Source organism: Scyliorhinus torazame, chromosome 5 (genome assembly GCF_047496885.1).
Source record: "Scyliorhinus torazame isolate Kashiwa2021f chromosome 5, sScyTor2.1, whole genome shotgun sequence".
Lineage (NCBI taxonomy): Eukaryota > Metazoa > Chordata > Chondrichthyes > Carcharhiniformes > Scyliorhinidae > Scyliorhinus > Scyliorhinus torazame.
Window position 1 is genome coordinate 252,448,942 of NC_092711.1, and position 19,066 is coordinate 252,468,007.

General features: G+C 49.0%; 1 long non-coding RNA gene across 1 annotated transcript in view; it reads left to right on the top strand.

The window, feature by feature from the left end:
- The window catches only part of LOC140422771 (uncharacterized), an 85,676-nt gene that overhangs the window by 47,649 nt on the left and 18,961 nt on the right, over positions 1–19,066 (top strand). Inside the window, exon 2 of the long non-coding RNA XR_011947594.1 lies at positions 8,863–9,016. This is a non-coding gene — a long non-coding RNA (uncharacterized lncRNA). The remainder of the gene's footprint in view (positions 1–8,862; positions 9,017–19,066) is intronic.

Consider the following 19,066-nt stretch of genomic DNA (forward strand, 5'->3'; position numbering starts at 1 on the left):
CATCCTAGGACCACTCTTATCCTTGTCCACCAGTACTTTAAAACTTACTGAATTGTGGTCACTGTTACCGAAATGCTCCCCTACTGAAACATCTACCACCTGGCCGGGCTCATTCCCCAATACCAGGTCCAGTACCGCCCCTTCCCTAGTTGTACTGTCTACATATTGTTTTAAGAAGCCCTCCTGGATGCTCCTTACAAACTCCGCCCCGTCTAAGCCCCTGGCACTAAGTGAGTCCCAGTCAATATTGGGGAAGTTGAAGTCTCCCATCACAACAACCCTGTTGATTTTACTCTTTTCCAAAATCTGTCTACCTATCTGCTCCTCTATCTCCCACTGGCTGTTGGGAGGCCTGTAGTAAACTCCCACCATTGTGACTGCACCCTTCTTATTCCTGATCTCTACCCATATAGCCTCACTGCCCTCTGAGGTGTCCTCCCGCAGTACAGCTGTGATATTCTCCCGAACCAGTAGCGCAACTCCGCCTCCCCTTTTACATCCCCCTCTATCCCGCCTGAAACATCTAAATCCTGGAACGTTTAGCTGCCAATCCTGCCCTTCCCTCAACCAGGTCTCTGTAATGGCAACAACATCATAGTTCCAAGTACTAATCCAAGCTCTAAGTTCACCTGCCTTACCCGTAATACTTCTTGCATTAAAACATATGCACGTCAGGCCACCAGACCCGCTGTGTTCAGCAACTACCTCCCTGTCTGCTCTGCCTCAGAGCCCCACTGTCCCTATTCCCTAGTTCTCCCTCAATGCTCTCAACTCCTGACCTATTGCTCCCGTGCCCACCCCCCTGCCATACTAGTTTAAACCCTCCCGTGTAACACTAGCAAACCGGGAGGGTTTAAACTAGTATGGCAGGGGGGTGGGCACGGGAGCAATAGGTCAGAAGGTGAGAGCATTGAGGGAGAACTAGGGAATAGGGATAGGAATAGGGATCGATGATGGTTTCCCCATAGTGCTCATGGGGGTTATGACACAGCCAATATATCAACATATTATTATAACATTCAACCTCGGAAAATAGGCCGAGCTCATGGTGGGGCTGAAGGTGGGAAAATGTTCTGTCATGACCCTCCTTCGTCCTGAAAAATAACTTAATTCTTTCACGGGATGTGGGCGTCGCAGGGTAGGCCAGCTTTATTGCCCATCTCTAATTGCCCTTGAGAAGGGGGTGCTCAAAAAATTTCAGGCCTACATGCCTGGTTAAAGGAACCCTCCTCATAAGCGTTATTAGAAATCACAAGCTAAACCCTCAGCTCCATTAAAATCTAGAGCATTTTAATAAAGATAAATATATCTATATATGGATTCCCTTCCTTCCAGTTCCAACGATTAAAGGATTTGCTACTGCTTCCATACAAACAATAGATGAAGGAAATCTGCAGAAGGCTATGGATTGCTAAGCAACAAAGTACAAAGAAAATGATATTAAAGCTGCCATCTTGTCTTCAGATCATATTAACCAGGTAATTGCTGGTCCTAATTCAGCAGGGTTGACTTTGTAAATAGTGATCATGAAAAATGATTATTCCATCATGTTGGTTTCCAACATGATAAATAGATCTGTTTGCATTGTGAAATTACAATCTACTGGAACTACTTTCCAACAAGCCATCATCAATTGAAAAAGGTAGCATAGTCGCAGTACTTTCTTTCTCATTAAGTGTAAACATAGGAACCAGATCACAATAATGACCATTTAGTTTTCTTGCTATGTCACTCTAACAAATCATGTTCATCTTACACAGCTGATGGACTGTGGAGATAGCATCCACATCAACCATGAAAACCTCCTCTAAAAGTTGAATCCCATATCAGGTTAGCTCCACTTGGACGTAGCTTTAGCGTCCCTAAGGCAAGAAGGTTAGACTCTAGTTAAGTTGGCATGGGTGCAGGGCACAGTTTAGTTATAGGGGCTAGGGCACAAATCTGTATATACGTTGTCAAATTAAACACTTGTTACCACTGTTACAAACTGCCTCGGTGTTTTGCCATATGGGTGTGAGGGGTAGGCTGGTCTGGGCTGGCCAGAGAGAGGGTGCGGGAGGGGGAATGGGCGGAAGCTGTGGGTGGCCCGGGCTTCCCACCCTTCTCGTTCCCCGACCGTCCCCACCACTGCCACCCCAGGGATCCGATGGGTCCGTGTGATGGAATGGCCAGCTCGCATACAGAGATCACCCAGGTGTACGGTGGAAAGTGCTGATGTGGGCAGGAGTCAGACCTCATCATACAATATGGAGCACCAGAGCTCATCGCAGAGCGGGTTGGCATCATCCTCCATGGACCAGACCCGCTGTTACTGCCAATCCAGGACCCGCACCCTGTAGTACAGCAGTACATGTATCACAGAGGGGGGGTTTCCGGCGGAGGAGGGGTGTCCATGCCTCTGGCATTGGGTCTGGCGAACACATCATGTGGCCTCCCTTGCTTGCCTGGGCCCTATGCCGTGCGCATCCTCCCCCTCCCTGCTTCCTCCTCATCAGACGAGGACTGGTGTTCATCCTCCTCCTCCAGCATGTCGCCCCTCTGCTGCGCAATGTTGTGTAGGACGCAGCAAGCCACCATGATGCGGGCGACCCCCTCAGCATCATACTGGAGGACCCCTCTACAGCGGTCCAGACACCTGAACCGCATCTTCAGGAGGCCGAAGTACCGCTTGATCACGCCCCTGGTCGCTGTATGGGCGTTGTTGTAGCGTGTCTTGGTGCCGGTCAGTGACCTCCGGATAGGCGTCATCAGCCGCAACCACAGTGGATAACCCCCCTGTCACCCAGGGGCGAACCATCAGGTGGGGGGAGGGGGGCGGGGGTGCAGGGGATGTGGGGGGGGGGGGGGGTCACCTCGAACATTTCAGGAATTGATGAGTGTGCCAGGATGATGTTGCCGTGCACACTGCCCGGGAATCGGTCGTGATGATGCACAGCTGATGGTCACATATCAGCTGCACATTTCGAGTGGAACCCCTTTAGGTTTATGTAGAGCGGCCTGTCATCTGCAGGTGCTCATAGAGGGACATGCATCCCGCCGATCACCCCCTGGACTCGGGGCATCCTGAAGATGGCGGTGAACCCCGTTGCCCTGTGAAGGATGTATTGATCACCTGGGCATAAAGGACCTCCATGATGGCACGGATGCAACTGTGCACCGAGCTCTGTGAGATCCCAGACAGGTTCCCACTCGGCACCTGGGAGGACCCCGTCATGTAAAAGTTCAAGGCGACCGTCAATTTGACTGGCACTGGGACCGGGTGTCCTCTCGCATTCCCCAGTGTGCCAGCTGCTCCATGACCTGGCAGATCTGTCACACTGTTTCTCGACTCAGCTGGAGTCTTCACGGCATGCCCGGTCCGGCAAGTCCACGAATGACAGGCACTGCTGGTACACACATCGCTTCATGCGGCGCCTTTTTGGCACCACCTCCTTGGCCTGTTTTGGCGGGTAGCTCTTCATCCTACCTCCTGTTCCTCTGGAACATGCCCCGCTGCTGCATGCCCCGCTGCTGCAGCTTCCTCCTCCTCGAGCAGCTCCAGCTCCTACAGCCGCAGGGCATCCTCCAGGGCTGCGGCGATGAGCAGGAAGGCCATCATTGTTGGTTGAATTCCAATATCCATTATCTGCAGGGGGTGAAAGGCCAACATGTTAGCATGGTGCATATCCGCGTGCCCAACCAGGGCCAACGGCTACATGGTGGCCCCGGTTGGCACTGCAGGCTCTGCCCACACATGTTCTCCCCCCCCCCCAATCCCCTCTCCTCTGGACCCGTCATTGCCTGACACCGTGGGGGCCTCTGGCCCTGGCGCCCATCCTTGCTGCCATTGGTACCGTCGGCTGACGCTACCCTTGCCAACGGTGTGCACCATGACCAATGCCCAGAGCCCCCACAGCGGCTACAGTAGGCATTACCCTTGGGTGGGCCGCCTGATGACCCGCTGGTGGGTGGCGGCTGGGTTGGGGGGGTTATGGCGGAGGGTGGGGTGCAGGGGTGGGGGCACCCATATGACCGGCGTCACTCTGCAGTACCAGGGACAAAGGAGGGTGGTCAGTGGGGTGAGCAGCTGTCTTGCAGGCCACAGCAATGATGGTCCATGACTGGACACTGCCCCAGTCCAGTGGGGGACACCCCGGCCACATGTCCATTCCCCCTTCACCCCCCTCCCCTCATCCCTGAAAGGGCCCCCTCACCCCAGCCAACCCAGCCAGTGTCTAGCCTGGCAACCTGCAGTCACTCCTCTCTGTGTCCTATCTCCTCTCTCCCTCATCAGCTACGGCAGCAGTTTCATGATTTTTAAAAGCACAATTGAACCTTGCCGCTGGGAACTCGCCCCATTGAAGGCGGAGACCCCAGAGGGTTGGGCCCACTAATGACATGCAAGCGTGGTTTACTGTACATCCGACCAGACCGCATTGACGCTGCTGTCGAGGTGATGGAGAATCGCGATTTGGCGTCAAATCTGTGCTCGGCGCGATTTTGGCATCGGAGCGATTCTCCGCTCATTCACGTTTTGCGATTTCAGCGTCAGCCAACGGAGAATCCCACCCCTGGGATTCACCTGGCATCGCGCCATAGATTGTCCCAGACCTGATACATGTCTCTTCAGGACTGATCATTATTCTGAATTTTTGTCCAGCATTTTCACATGCAGGATCCCATTTCCACTCTTGTTTCTTGCAGTTAAAGGGAAGGGAAGGAAACAGAATCAAATGGGTGTAAATTTATCCTGTAATGAATCCAAATAAAGATCTGTCCCTTTATGAATGAACTTTGGCTGAGAATAATAATTTATCGCCTCACCTTCTTTGCCCATTGATTCAATGAGGCACCTACCCTTTATTTGCTTGCACAAGTCAATGCCTGCCCATGTACTTAGTCTAACGCCATGGGGAATACAAGGACTGATTCCCATCTCTCAGGACTGATCTTCATTCTGTACTCTCGTTCATCCACTTTGCGTGAGGGGCCACATTTCCATTCTTTCCTCGCTCATAGCTGTCCCCAGGCACAATTCTGGGAGGAAAGGGGAACAACCAGGGCAGCACGGTAGCACAAGTGGATAGCACTGTGGCTTCATAGCGCCAGGGTCCCAGGTTCGATTCCCCGCTGGGTCACTGTCTGTGCAGAGTCTGCTCGTTCTCCCTGTGTCTGCGTGAGTTTCCTCCAGGTGCTCCGGTTTCCTCCCACAGTCCAAAGATGTGCAGGTTAGGTGGATTGGCTATGCTAAATTGCCCTTCGTGACCACAAAGGTGAGGAGAGGTTGTTGGGTTACAGGGATAGGGTGGAAGTGAGGGCTTAAGTAGGTCGGTGCAGACTTGGTGGACCGAATGGCCTCCTTCCGCACTGTATGTTCTATGTTCTAACCCGATGATTTGAAAATTATCTCGAGCAATATTTTAACTTCCCCACACCACAGTGAATGCAGATTCAGTGAGACATTTGGCATTGCTTTTGCGTGCACAAGTCATCATTGCCTGCCTGCCACAGTTGAGATGCTGAAGCAGAGTAGTCTGGATAGCTGTCCGTTTGTCAGCAGCAATGTTGGGCGAGGTCTTTCGGTTGTTCACGCCGGTGGTATCTTCCGGTCCCGCCGATGGCACACCCCTGCTGTTGATTTCCCAGAGGTGTTGGGCGGATTCAACGTGAAATCCCATTGGCAGCGTCGGGACGGGAAGTTCCCGCTGCTGACTAACAGCTGGCCACCTCCCGCCACCGAGAAGCACGCAGCGAGAGGCCGGAGAATCTCGTCCCTTGAGTTTGACTTGATGTTTTTCCGTCTTGAAAAAACTTGCTCGCAGCAATATGTGTTGCCAAAAAATGTAATTCTGCAAAGGACATGAAAATTACTGTTCACCTCTTCAATATTTCTGCTCTCTTTGCTTGCTTCATCCAAGGAGCAGCAGATTTATATCTGCAGCGCGCCCTTCTTCCCGAGGTATTTTTAAGCCCTACTCTCTCAACAATCCTGGCCACCTGTGCCTTACTTCTCCCTTCCTGATTTTCCGCTCTAGGTATGTTCACACCACCCTTATTTCACAGCCCATTTGCAGTCAGACCCCTGCGGCTAAGCTATTTACAGCCTCACGCCAGTGTTTGCAAGGCTTTGCAGGCTGTGTTTGGATGGTTACTCACTTGAATCTAAATTACCCCACAACATACGGCAAGGGCAGCATCATAATCTGGAAGTGCATAGAAGTCAGCTCCACCTTTTCTGCGTATATATTACAGAGAAGAGAGCAAAAGCCGAAGAACAGTGTAAGGTTCCCATATGTTAAGAGTATTTGTCCTTTGAAGTTGAATAATTTCTTGGAGCCAAATTGTTGTAGTCTTAACATCTCAGCCAATAATGAGGCAATTGCCTGAAACTAACTAGATATTACACAGCAGTCTGTTTGCTTACACACATGCCAATAACGGAAATGCGATTTTAATCTACCCAATTGCAAAACAGGGGCTTGCAATGTTCAATTTTTAAAAACGAAATCCTCCAGTGTGAGCCAGATGAAATGTGTCAAAGTTGCCAATACTTCAAATGCTGTGTCTGAAAACATTTTTTAGAACCTGATTATCAACATCTTTCAGGACATATACATACAAAGTTTACAAGTCTCAGAGAAATCATGGAAAAATAAACAACACGGAAGGAGGGAGGCCATTCAGCCCATCGTAGTTGTGCTGGTCAACAAAGAGCTAGCCAGCCTAATCCCACCTTCCTGCACAATGGGCGGGATTCTCTGGTTCCCCAGACATGTGCTTCTCGCCGGCACAGCATTCGCCAGATGTCAATAGGATTTCCCATTGTAACCACCCCACGCCGGCGGCGACCCCACCGGCCGGGGTGAGCTGCCAACAGGAATAGTGAATCGGAACGCCCGGAGAATTCTGATCTATATCCATAGCCCTGAAATTCATACCTCTTCAAGTAGTCAGACAAGTGCTTTTTAAATCTGGGGCGCGATTCTCCCGCATCGTTGCACTCTCGCTCGAGCAAAACGAGGCCAGTGAATAGTGGGAGGGGCCGAAAGCAAGAAACGCGGTAGGCGCCAAATAGTTGGTGATGCAAATGCCCTGCTCCCGTAGCCAAAATCGCGATCTCGTCGTAGCGTGCCGAGAAACCAATTATCACCACTTAAGCCCTATTTCCATACAATTAAAGGGAGTCACCCCTTTTCCAACGACCTCCCGCTATTCATCGGCCTCCCCAGCAAGTGGCACTGATTAGTACCCCTTTTCAAAAACGCAAACCTGCCGGAATGGCTTCTGTGGGGAGCCAAGGAGGTGTGTAGCCATCTCTGCTCACAGTGCTGGGCTTGCTACCCCAGTGCTCGTCGGCTGGGTAGGGTGGAGGGAACACCAGCTGGGGTGGGCTGCCATGGGGAGGGGGGGGGCGCTGTAGGGGGCAACCACGTGCGGTACCACCATGCCAATCACAGGATCATGTGTATCCATTCCAGAGGCAACCCTTCTCCCTGTCAGTCCACCCCTCCGACCACCCATAACCCCCATCGACTGCCGAGGCCTATGGCTGTGCGGCTGAAGGCTACTGCTAATAGGGAATTAGCAATCGTGGTTAAGTGAGCACTTCAAACACAACCCAAGTGGATTCCCGTGGGTGGGCGGGCTATGTAGCATGTGGGAGTCATTGCCTAGCATCCCAATCAGACCACGATCTGTGAACACTGCGGGAGGCAACGACACACATGCAGAAGCCAACATCCCAACACCCAGGGGATGGGACATAGCTCCGGAGACATGTCCACGGCCAGAGCATGGGTGAGCGCCATGGGGAGGGGATCAGTGTTCGGTCCAGGTGACGTTATGAGTGTGTGAGCAAGGAACAGGGTCTGGGGTCCAGGGAGGGGTGCCCACTGCAGCCAGACGTGTGTTGGCAGGGCATTCCGGGTGGGGTGGAGGGGGAAATCAATGGTGGAATGGAGGGTCCTGCAGTCGAGTCTACCACTGTTTGCCAGTCTAACAACCTCGTTATGTGGACGAGCATTGCCGATCTCGCTGGACTGAGCGTCGGGAAACTCGCGGCAGTTCCCACTCGCTACCATACTTAGAAACCTTTCCGGAGAATCATACCCGTGGTGAAAACCTCTGCTTTCAGCTTCCTTTGAGGCAGTGAGTTCCAGATCCCTATCACCCTCAGCTCCCCCATAATCCTTTCATCAATTACTTTAAACTTAGAGGGCGCAATTGTCCAGAATAATTTCTAAGTGTGGTAGCGAGGGGGAATTGCTCCAAGCTTCCCGGCGCTCGGCCTAGCAAGGCCGGCAATGCAAGCCAACGTTAATTGGTCCACATAACGAGGCCTCGCGGGCATCTTGCCATAAAGGAAGGCTCACCAGCTGATTGACCAGCACCGCGCTCGTCAGCCTCCCGCTATCAAGGTCGAGCAGCACTTAAGCTGCACTTGTTCAGCCAACCCCAGCCAGCTCGCAACAGTGGCGCCCAGGAGACCAGCCCCAAGATTGGGGGATGCTGACTTGGGGAGGCTCCTGGACACCGGGGAGGCCAGGAGGATTGTCCTGTTCTCCTGATGTCCTGGAGGGTGAGCTACAAGGCAGCCAGTGCTGCCTGGGATGAGGTGGCGGCGGCCGTAAACTCGAGTTGTATGATCAAGGGGACTGGCCAGCAGTTCAGGAAGAAGGTTCACAACCTACACTGGGCAGTAAGAGTGAATAGATACCAACACTCCCCCAAACCCCCAAGGGAGCATCTACCCCCCCTAACTCCCTATAAAACCCCCAGCCCTCCCTCCCCCACAACCCCCTCCCTCCAACCCCACATTCACACCCCCTCTCCCACCACTGTGAACCGTGTGTGACTAACGATGCCCTCTCTGTGTCCCCACAGGAAAAGCTCTCCCACAGGTTGGCGGCAGAGGGCCCAGACTGGCGGTCAGGCGCCGGACATAAGAATCCTCACCTCCTGTGAGGAACAGGCCCTGGAGGTGACCAGGGTAGCCGAGGACAGATCGGTCACCCACTCACAGGCTGGCGGATGAGAGGTGAGGAACCAGAAATCTGGTTCGGCGGGACGGAGAATCCAGCCATGTGAGTCCACTGTGCCGATTGATTTGGGGTTGAACCTAGAGTAACAATTCTGAGCAAAGTGATTTTTTTCCTTTTTGTAAAAAGGCAGCAACAGGAGTGCCTTCCTGCAAGAAGACTCCACCATTACTGAGAAACATTTTAGAATACAGTGTTGCTAGCTCGTGAGCCTGACAAACCTTAACTGTTTGTTGCAAGGACAACTCCGATTCCCTCAACAACTGTTCCCTCAGCTTGTTTTCATTCACACCAAACACAATTTGGTCCCGAATCATGGAAGATTCCACTTGAAAATTTACAGGTTTTAGCTTTTAACTGTAAATCAGTGATGTCATGGGCCGGGGTTCTCCGAAATCCCGGGCAAGTGTTGACGCCGGCGACAAAACCAGCGCGAGCAACGCTGGCGTCAACGGGCCTCCAGGCCCAGACCATCTCCCTGTCCTCGGGGGCTAGAACGGCACCGGAGTGCTGTGTGCTGCTCCAGCACTGAAAGCCAGCCTGCCATGGCCCCGCGCATGTGTGTCACAGCCATCTCCGTGCCTGCCCGCAGGCAACATGGCGGAGCCCTACAGGGGCCTGGCGCAGAGGAACATAGCCCTCCCCCCTGGAATTAGTGCGCCCGCCGATCGGTTGCCCCGATCGCGGGCCTGGCCAGTGTGGAGGCCACCCCCAGAGTCGGCTCCCCCCCCCCCCCCCACCAGGATGGCCCCCACAACCAGAACGGCGAGGTCCCGCCGGGTAGGACCATACGCAAACGACACCGGTGGGTCTCGGCAGAACTCGGCGGGCACTCGGCCCGTCGAGTGTGCAGAATCACCACAGGGGCCGCTTTTAACGGCCCCCGACTGGTGCCACGGCCTCCGCGCCGGCGTGATTCGCGTCAATTCTACGGTCACCGGAGAATCGACGAGCCGGCGTCGAAGCGGCATGGCGGGATTTGCGCCCCCCCCCCCGGTGTTTCTCCGACCCGCCGCGGGCTCGGAGAATCCCGGGAGTGATCTATGGACTCCTCTGTCTTCTGTAAAGGTGATCTGAACACATAGCGTTCATAAATTGCATTCTTTCTGGGGGTGCAATGTTCGTCAAATCTTTGAATTACTTTGATAAACATTTTACTAATATCACTACACCGGGAACATTACACACGATCCAGGGGTTAGTATGGTGGTGCCGCGAGTGGTTTCCCTCCCCCAGTTGCCTCCCCCCAGCGCCTCTCCCCAACACCCTGGAAAATCGTGCCCAAAGTTCCTGGTTTCTGACCTATATGGTAATGTCATCCCGATTTACTCTATTGGGCCTGGCATAATTTTTTTGACATCTCAATTAAGTCACCACTCAACCTCCTCTGTCCCAAGGAAAACAACCCCAGCTTATCGAATCTTTCCTCATAGCTGAACATTCCAGTCCTGGCAATATGCCCTCCACTGCAATCATATCTTTCCTGTAATGTGATGACCAGAACTGCATGCAGCACTCAAGCTGTGGTGTAACAAGTGTTGTGTACAGTTCTAGCATAACATAGCCCTATGCCCTGGCTAATAGAGCAAAGAATGCGTGCTTTCTTAACCACCTTATTGGTCTATCCTTCTACCTTTAAAGGTCTGTGTACAAACACACCAAGATCCCTCTTTTCCTCAACACTGTTCAGCGTCCTCTCACTTTGCTGCACATTCTCCTTGCCTCATTGCACTTCCCAAAATGTATGACCTCACGCTCCTCTGGATTGAATTTGATTTTCCATTTTTAGCCCAATTAATTAGACCATCAATATCTTCCTGCAGTCTGAAACTTTCCCCCTCACTGTCAGCCCACTTGGCAAATATTTTAATTATCTGCAATGTTCTTCATAAGGCCCCTTACGTTTAAGTCTGAATCATTAATATAAACTACAAAAGCAGGAGACTGGTAAGGAGCTCTGTGGAACCCCACTGGTAATAACCTGCTAGTTACAAAAACATCTGTCAAGCATTACTTTTTGCTTCCTGTCATTAAACCAATTTTGGATACAATTTGCCAGTTTCAGCTGGATCCTCAGGGTTTTTACTTTGCCTGCCGTGTGGGACTTTGTAGAAAGCCTTGCTAAATCCATGTAGGTCAGATCCACTGCACTGTCCTCATCAACTCTACTTGTCACCTCCTCAAAAAGTTCAACCAAGTTAGTCAGACATGACCATCCCTGAATGGATGCATGCTGAATCTACGCCTTTGTAAATAAAAGTTTATGCTGCCCCTCAGAATCAATTCCAATAATTTGTCCGCAACCGAATTTATGCTAACTAAAATTCCTCAGATTATCTCTTCCTCCACTTTTAAACAATGATACGGGGATCATGTGATGCGGGCACGGGAACGGCAGCGTTTCCATGCGATCTGGCGCTACTCGGCCTTTAATCCTCTCATTCATCCTGTTTCCAGAGCACATCTTCCGAGGTAGTATGGGCTGAGGTTAGAAACAGGAAAGGAGAGGTCACGCTGGTGGGAGTTTTCTATAGGCCTCCAAATAGTTCTAGGGATGTAGAGGAAAGGATGGCGAGGATGATCCTGGAGCAGAGCGAAAGTAACAGGGTAGTTATTATGGGAGACTTTAACTTTCCAAATATTGACTGGAAAAGATATAGTTCGAGTACATTAGTTGGGTCGTTTTTTGTACAGTGTGTGCAGGAGGGTTTCCTGACACAATATGTTGACAGGCCAACAAGAGGCGAGGCCACGTTGGATTTGGTTTTGGGTAATGAACCAGGCCAGGTGTTGGATTTGGAGGTAGGAGAGCACTTTGGGGACAGTGACCACAATTCGGTGACGTTTACGTTAATGATGGAAAGGGACAAGTATACACCGCAGGGCAAGAGTTATAGCTGGGGGAAGGGCAATTATGATGCCATTAGACGTGACTTGGGGGGGGTAGGGTGGAGAAGTAGGCTGCAAGTGTTGGGCACACTGGATAAGTGGAGCTTGTTCAAGGATCAGCTACTGCGTGTTCTTGATAAGTATGTACCGGTCAGGCAGGGAGGAAGGCGTAGAGCGAGGGAACCGTGGTTTACCAAAGAAGTGGAATCTCTTGTTAAGAGGAAGAAGGAGGCCTATGTGAAGATGAGGTGTGAAGTTTCAGTTGGGGCGATGGATAGTTACAAGGTAGCGAGGAAGGATCTAAAGAGAGAGCTAAGACGAGCAAGGAGGGAACATGAGAAAGAAGTATTTGGCAGGTAGGATCAAGGAAAACCCAAAAGCTTTCTATAGGTATGTCAGGAATAAGCGAATGACTAGGGAAAGATTAGGACCAGTCAAGGACAGGGATGGGAAGTTGTGTGTGGAGTCTGAAGAGATAGGCGAGATACTAAATGAATATTTTTCGTCAGTATTCACTCAGGAAAAAGATAATGTTGTGGAGGAGAATGCTGAGACCCAGGCTAATAGAATAGATGGCATTGAGGTACGTAGGGAAGAGGTGTTGGCAATTCTGGACAGGCTGAAAATAGATAAGTCCCCGGGGCCTGATAGGATTTATCCTAGGATTCTCTGGGAGGCCAGGGAAGAGATTGCTGGACCTTTGGCTTTGATTTTTATGTCATCATTGGCTACAGGAATAGTGCCAGAGGACTGGAGGATAGCAAATGTGGTCCCTTTGTTCAAAAAGGGGAGCAGAGACAACCCCGGCAACTATAGACCGGTGAGCCTCACGTCTGTAGTGGGAAAAGTCTTGGAGGGGATTATAAGAGACAAGATTTATAATCATCTAGATAGGAATAATATGATCAGGGATAGTCAGCATGGCTTTGTGAAGGGTAGGTCATGCCTCACAAACCTGATCGAGTTCTTTGAGGAGGTGACTGAACAGGTAGACAAGGGTAGAGCAGTTGATGTGGTGTATATGGATTTCAGTAAAGCGTTTGATAAGGTTCCCCACGGTAGGCTATTGCAGAAAATACGGAGGCTGGGGATTGAGGGTGATTTAGAGATGTGGATCAGAAATTGGCTAGCTGAAAGAAGACAGGTGGTGGTTGATGGGAAATGTTCAGAATGGAGTTCAGTTACAAGTGGCGTACCACAAGGATCTGTTCTGGGGCCGTTGCTGTTTGTCATTTTTATCAATGACCTAGAGGAAGGCACAGAAGGGTGGGTGAGTAAATTTGCAGACGATACTAAAGTCGGTGGTGTTGTCGATAGTGTGGAAGGATGTAGCAGGTTACAGAGGGATATAGATAAGCTGCAGAGCTGGGCTGAGAGGTGGCAAATGGAGTTTAATGTAGAGAAGTGTGAGGTGATTCACTTTGGAAGGAATAACAGGAATGCGGAATATTTGGCTAATGGTAAAGTTCTTGGAAGTGTGGATGAGCAGAGGGATCTAGGTGTCCATGTACATAGATCCCTGAAAATTGCCACCCAGGTTGATAGGGTTGTGAAGAAGGCCTATGGAGTGTTGGCCTTTATTGGTAGAGGGATTGAGTTCCAGAGTCAGGAGGTCATGTTGCAGCTGTACAGAACTCTGGTACGGCCGCATTTGGAGTATTGCGTACAGTTCTGGTCACCGCATTATAGGAAGGACGTGGAGGCTTTGGAGCGGGTGCAGAGGAGATTTACCAGGATGTTGCCTGGTATGGAGGGAAAATCTTATGAGGAAAGGCTGATGGACTTGAGGTTGTTTTCGTTGGAGAGAAGAAGGTTAAGAGGAGACTTAATAGAGGCATACAAAATGATCAGGGGGTTGGATAGGGTGGACAGTGAGAGCCTTCTCCCGCGGATGGAAATGGCTGGCACGAGGGGACATAGCTTTAAACTGAGGGGTAATAGATATAGGACAGAGGTCAGAGGTAGGTTCTTTACGCAAAGAGTAGTGAGGCCGTGGAATGCCCTACCTGCAACAGTAGTGAACTTGCCAACATTGAGGGCATTTAAAAGTTTATTGGATAAACATATGGATGATAATGGCATAGTGTAGGTTAGATGGCTTTTGTTTTGGTGCAACATCGTGGGCCGAAGGGCCTGTACTGCGCTGTATCATTCTATGTTCTATGTTCTATACTACCTAATCCAGGCGTGAATACTCCATAATATGTCCCCAAAAGATTTCTGGTGAAGTGGTGTCGATAAAATGTCGAAGAATCCTAAAAAAGTTGCTGAGAAAAGGGGGCAGTCGGATGCAACTGGGGCGCAACTGACTTCTCAATATGGCGACCTGATCTTCGAGAGGCCTCTTGATTCGGCACACTCAAAGGTGCTGCAAATGATGACAGAGAACCTCATTAAGGTCATTGATGATAAACCCGGTTTGTTGGCACAGAATATTAGTGCATACAAGAGTGAGCTGCAGAATACTAATAAGAGGAACACCAGAGCATGAGTCCATCCTCCCAATTGATCTCATCCTTACAAGTAAGATATGGCTTTAATTGGTCAGATTTTTTATGACGCCACCCGGTCAAAATCATGTGTTTTACCTCGGACAGGACAGGTTCACGTTGTGCCCAATTCTTCATGTGGCCGGAATGTGGGAAGTGTCCAAAAGGTTCAAGGCGATACTGGCGGGGTTGCAAAGTTCTTTGGAAGTGGGTGCATGGATTATGGCAAGGCCTTCCTTCTCAATTTGCCTGTATTTAAGTGGAGAATCAGAAAGTGCCCTTGAGGCAAAGGCAATTGATGTCTCTGAGCCTCTTCCATTGTATGGGACAGAACTGCCTCTATCCCATATGGCGATGTATCACTGGTCAGAATGATGGGTTTTCTCAGAGCACTGTGGTTGGGAGAGTTTCTTTATTCAAGGGGTCTCTGCGGGGTCTCCGGGTGGTCTCATTAATTAGGGGATCTCTGGGGATGTCTCTTTATAGTATCGTAGTATCATAGAATCTGCAGAAGGTGGCCATTCAGCCCATGGAGTTTGTACCGGCCCTTGGAAAGAGCACCCTACCTCCACCCGATCCCCGTAACCCAGTAGCCCCACCTAATTTGTTTGGACAGTAAGGGCAATTTATCATGGCCAATCCACCTAACCTGAACATCTTTTGACTGTGGGAGGAAACCGGAGCACCCGGAGGAAACTCACGCACACACGGGGAGGATGTGTAGTCTCCATACAGACAGTGACCCAAGCCGGGAATCGAACCTGGGATCCTGGAGCAACTGTGCTAATCACTGTGCTACCATGCTCTGTGGGGTGTCACTTTAATTTGTGTGTCTCTGGGGGAGTCTCTTTAATTCGGGGTCTCTGATGGGGGGACATTGGGGGGTGGGTCTGGCGTGGTGGGGCGGGCAGGTCTTGCATTGTGAGGGGAGGGTAACCCCTGATGGACTTTGGGGGAACTCCCTTAAAGAGTTACCTCCTTGTCCCACCGCAACATCCACCACATCAGGTACATGCTTGTCAGGGCCTGCACCAATTCTCACCCACATGATTCTCAGCCCAGAGGGCCTGAGAATTACGTGGGCTTGGAAAATATGGTGCCCGACTCGTTAATAGGATGCAAATGGGTCTTAATGATATGTGATTGGAAAGGGCCTTTTATATGGGGAGTTTGTCTTGATAATGAATGTGTATGGTCCTCCAAGTTATTTCCCTTGTTTTGGCACTAAAGTCTTCATGGACTTTGCTGACCTGGCATTGACTAATTCCTTTATGGGTGGCGACTTTAATTGTCACCTTAACCCCTTGATGGACAAATTCCCAGTAACCAGAGCCCTTCACCCAACAGGCAAGGGTACTTGCATCATTTGCAAGGAGGTGGGACACTCAGATGTGTGGAGAACACTTCATCCGAGAAAGAAGGAAATCTTTTTTTTATGCTCCTCATCAATGTCATGCTAGAATTGACCATTTCTTCATGCCAAGAGCAATCTGGCATTTTCTCTATGGGCAGTGCTGTGATTTCTGATCATGCTCCTCTTTTTCTAGAGTTTTTGCTTGAGGGTAGGCCACATTTGCTCCTGAATGTAGATTTGACATGGTTGTCTAAAGTGTTAACACGGCTCCTGGAGGTAGGTCCCCCATTGATCATCAAGGGTGATCAGACTGGGTTCATAAAGGGTCCAATTCGTGTATCAATGTTAGGAGATTATTGAATGTTATTCAGATCTTTCAAAAATGGGGCATTGGGTGGTCTAGTGATCTCCTTAGATGAAGAGAAAGCGTTTATGTGGTCGAGTGGAATTATTCGGGCAACGGAGAATCCCACCCATGTTTTTTGGTCCTGTTGATTTATCTACTTTCAAAGGCATAAAGGGTATATTTAATATTTCCTCTCTTAGCCCATACAATACGTTTATCACATGAACTATTTCACCTTCCTCCTCCTTAACAATAATGCCATCATCGGCCTGCTCTTTTGTGAAGATAGCGGTAAGGTATTCATTAAGAACATTTCCCAAATCTTCTGCCTCCACAAATCGGTTACCTTTTTACCCCAATAGGCCCCTAATAGGTTATTGAATGTGAAATGCGATAGAATGAGATAAGATTTGAACAGTGGCCTTTCTTTGGTTTATTTTTCTCTGCTTATTCTGAAATAAGGAATTCTTGTGATATTTTATTCAGGAGTGACGGGTTCAAACCATGTTTTTGTGCAGACAGAGCCATCTCTGGTTTGATGTCAACACTTCTTCAAATATTATGCAGAACAAATTAGCATGAGATAATTTATTTTCTTGTAACTTCACAGGCTATATCAGTTACAAAAATCAAGTATTCAATCACAGCACTTGCTTGAAACAATAGCACAAGGGATAACAGAATTGCTCTAAGAATTCATGAACACACAATAGCCAAGGCTCATGAAATGAATAGATGCTTTCAGGGGACAACTAAAACAGTTTGCATATTATATAAGTGAATGACAATTGTCATTTTTATATTTTTTGCAGTAATGTTGTTAAAATCTGGATTAAGGTGCATCACAGTATGACTGCCAAAGCGGTGATTAAGCTGTTATAAAAGTGAGGTCATTATTGATTTGTAGGTGAAGTGTTCTGCTTCTAGATCTTGAGAACCATTTACTTGTTTCCAGATAGCTAGCTAATGGAATATTGTTAAGGTTTGAAGGACCCCTGGGGTGTTGACAATTTATGAGCCGTATTGTGATAGGTCCTGGCTAAATAAGTCAAGGGATATCTTACAAAAGAGACAAAAGACTGCCTTATGCTTTGGGCACAAATGATGTAGTTAATGTGAGGAACCAGGTCTGTCTGAAGAGTCAGTAGGGCCTAGATCTTTAATCTCAACAGAGCTGTTTCGGTTTGGCGCTGAAAGATTTTCTCTCCAAAGATTCTTCACAGAGAAAAGCATGTAAAACCCTGGTTGTTAACTTCATTCATGCATGGTATTTAATATATATTGGTTTACTTCATTGGAATATAGTGGCAGGTTTAGTAAGTAAGTTAACGTTTCTTCTTTTACTGTTATAACTGTTAACTGTCAAGCTATTTCTTTGTTGCTAATGTGGTTAATACTGTGAATAGATCAAAGTTTGTTTTGACATAAAAGATACCTATTGGTCAGTGCTTTCATTTGTGTGGTGCAATAACATTTCCTTAGAGTTTTCAAAATTGAAAATGTTGGGTTCTCGTTCAGGATCCTAGCAACACAAACAAACTATTTCCCCGAAAAGGTATTGAATACTCGAGTACACTGGTGCATAAATACTTTTACTGAGCAACCACCGCTTCCCCCCCCCCCCCCCCCCCCCCACCAAGAAATTGAGGATCCACCATCCAGCCTAAGAAACAATGCAACAAAACTGCAAAAGGCAAGAGGACTTTATTTTTCAGGATAATATGACATATTGCTTATGGCAGTTGTACAGCATACTACTGAATAAATGTGAACACAAAATGACCCAAGGGTAGCATTTTCCAATGGGGAACAATTTCTGGAATCTCAGTTTGATTTTAAAGAGTTTCAACCGCAAATCAGTCTTTGCATTTAAGAGGCTTCTGTACTTGTTTATGGAGTAAGTAAGCAGAAAGAAACACACTTTATAGATACCTTAAGGAAAATTGGGCAAGCATTGTGAAAGCTCTTGAAGGTAACTTAAAGAACACTTTTGAATTGTGAGCCAGAATTAATCAATGGGAATTCTTTAAAAATTATCTCTCAAAGTAAAGTCACCTGCAAGGGCAATTGTTTTGTATTGCACTGAGTTAGGCTAACAAACATGCTCAACAGCAGGCAGCCATTATTGAACTAACTTTATTTAATCCTCCCCAAGAAAGAGGGCAGCAGAGAGGACAATATAACAATGTGATCAGGGGCCGGATTCTCCGTCGGCCGACGCTGGAATCAGGAAATGCGATTAGGCGGTGTAGCCATCTGGGATGGCCACTTCCCGATTACAAAATGGACACTTTGCAAAGATTGCAGGGAAAATGGACAATACTGAGAAAGCAAGCAGGTGCAGGGTTTGTCTGTTGATTGGAGCCGTAGCTCCCAGACAAGACCGATACTGCAAACCATTACCATACTAATGAGCCATCCCCGGGGACAAAAGGGTAACATTTAAGTAAACAATACCAAGACAGACACCCCGGCGCCAGAGGAGACCAGGAAAAAGCAGGCCAACGGCCACCTAGGACATGCCCAGCAATCAGGGCACCCACCCCTCTATTGGAGGAAATCGATAGGAACAATTGGGAAACGCCCAATTAATTGGGGCCAAATTCAAGGCCCACCCAAAAGCGCGCGAAGCCCCTTTTGGGTACAAGAAGAAGCCCCCAAGAGAGAATCGCTCTCTTGTGGCTCTGGCTCTCACCAAGGAGAGACCTGCCCAACAGCAACATCAGAACAAGTAAGTCCAAGGTCAACGCACGCTACGAGACAGATGCTCCTAGCAGTTATTCCATACCAATTCGACCCCAGCAGCCTCAGAACCGAACAACGGCCATTGTTCCTCTGAGTGAGTGGGCGCCCGAAGCCAAGTATAGGCTTTAGCAGTAGTAATAGTTTAGTTTGTAGAGTTTTATGCATGAGTATATTTGACTGTGTGTGTAAATAAATGAGCATTGAGTTTGAACTTACTAACTGGTGT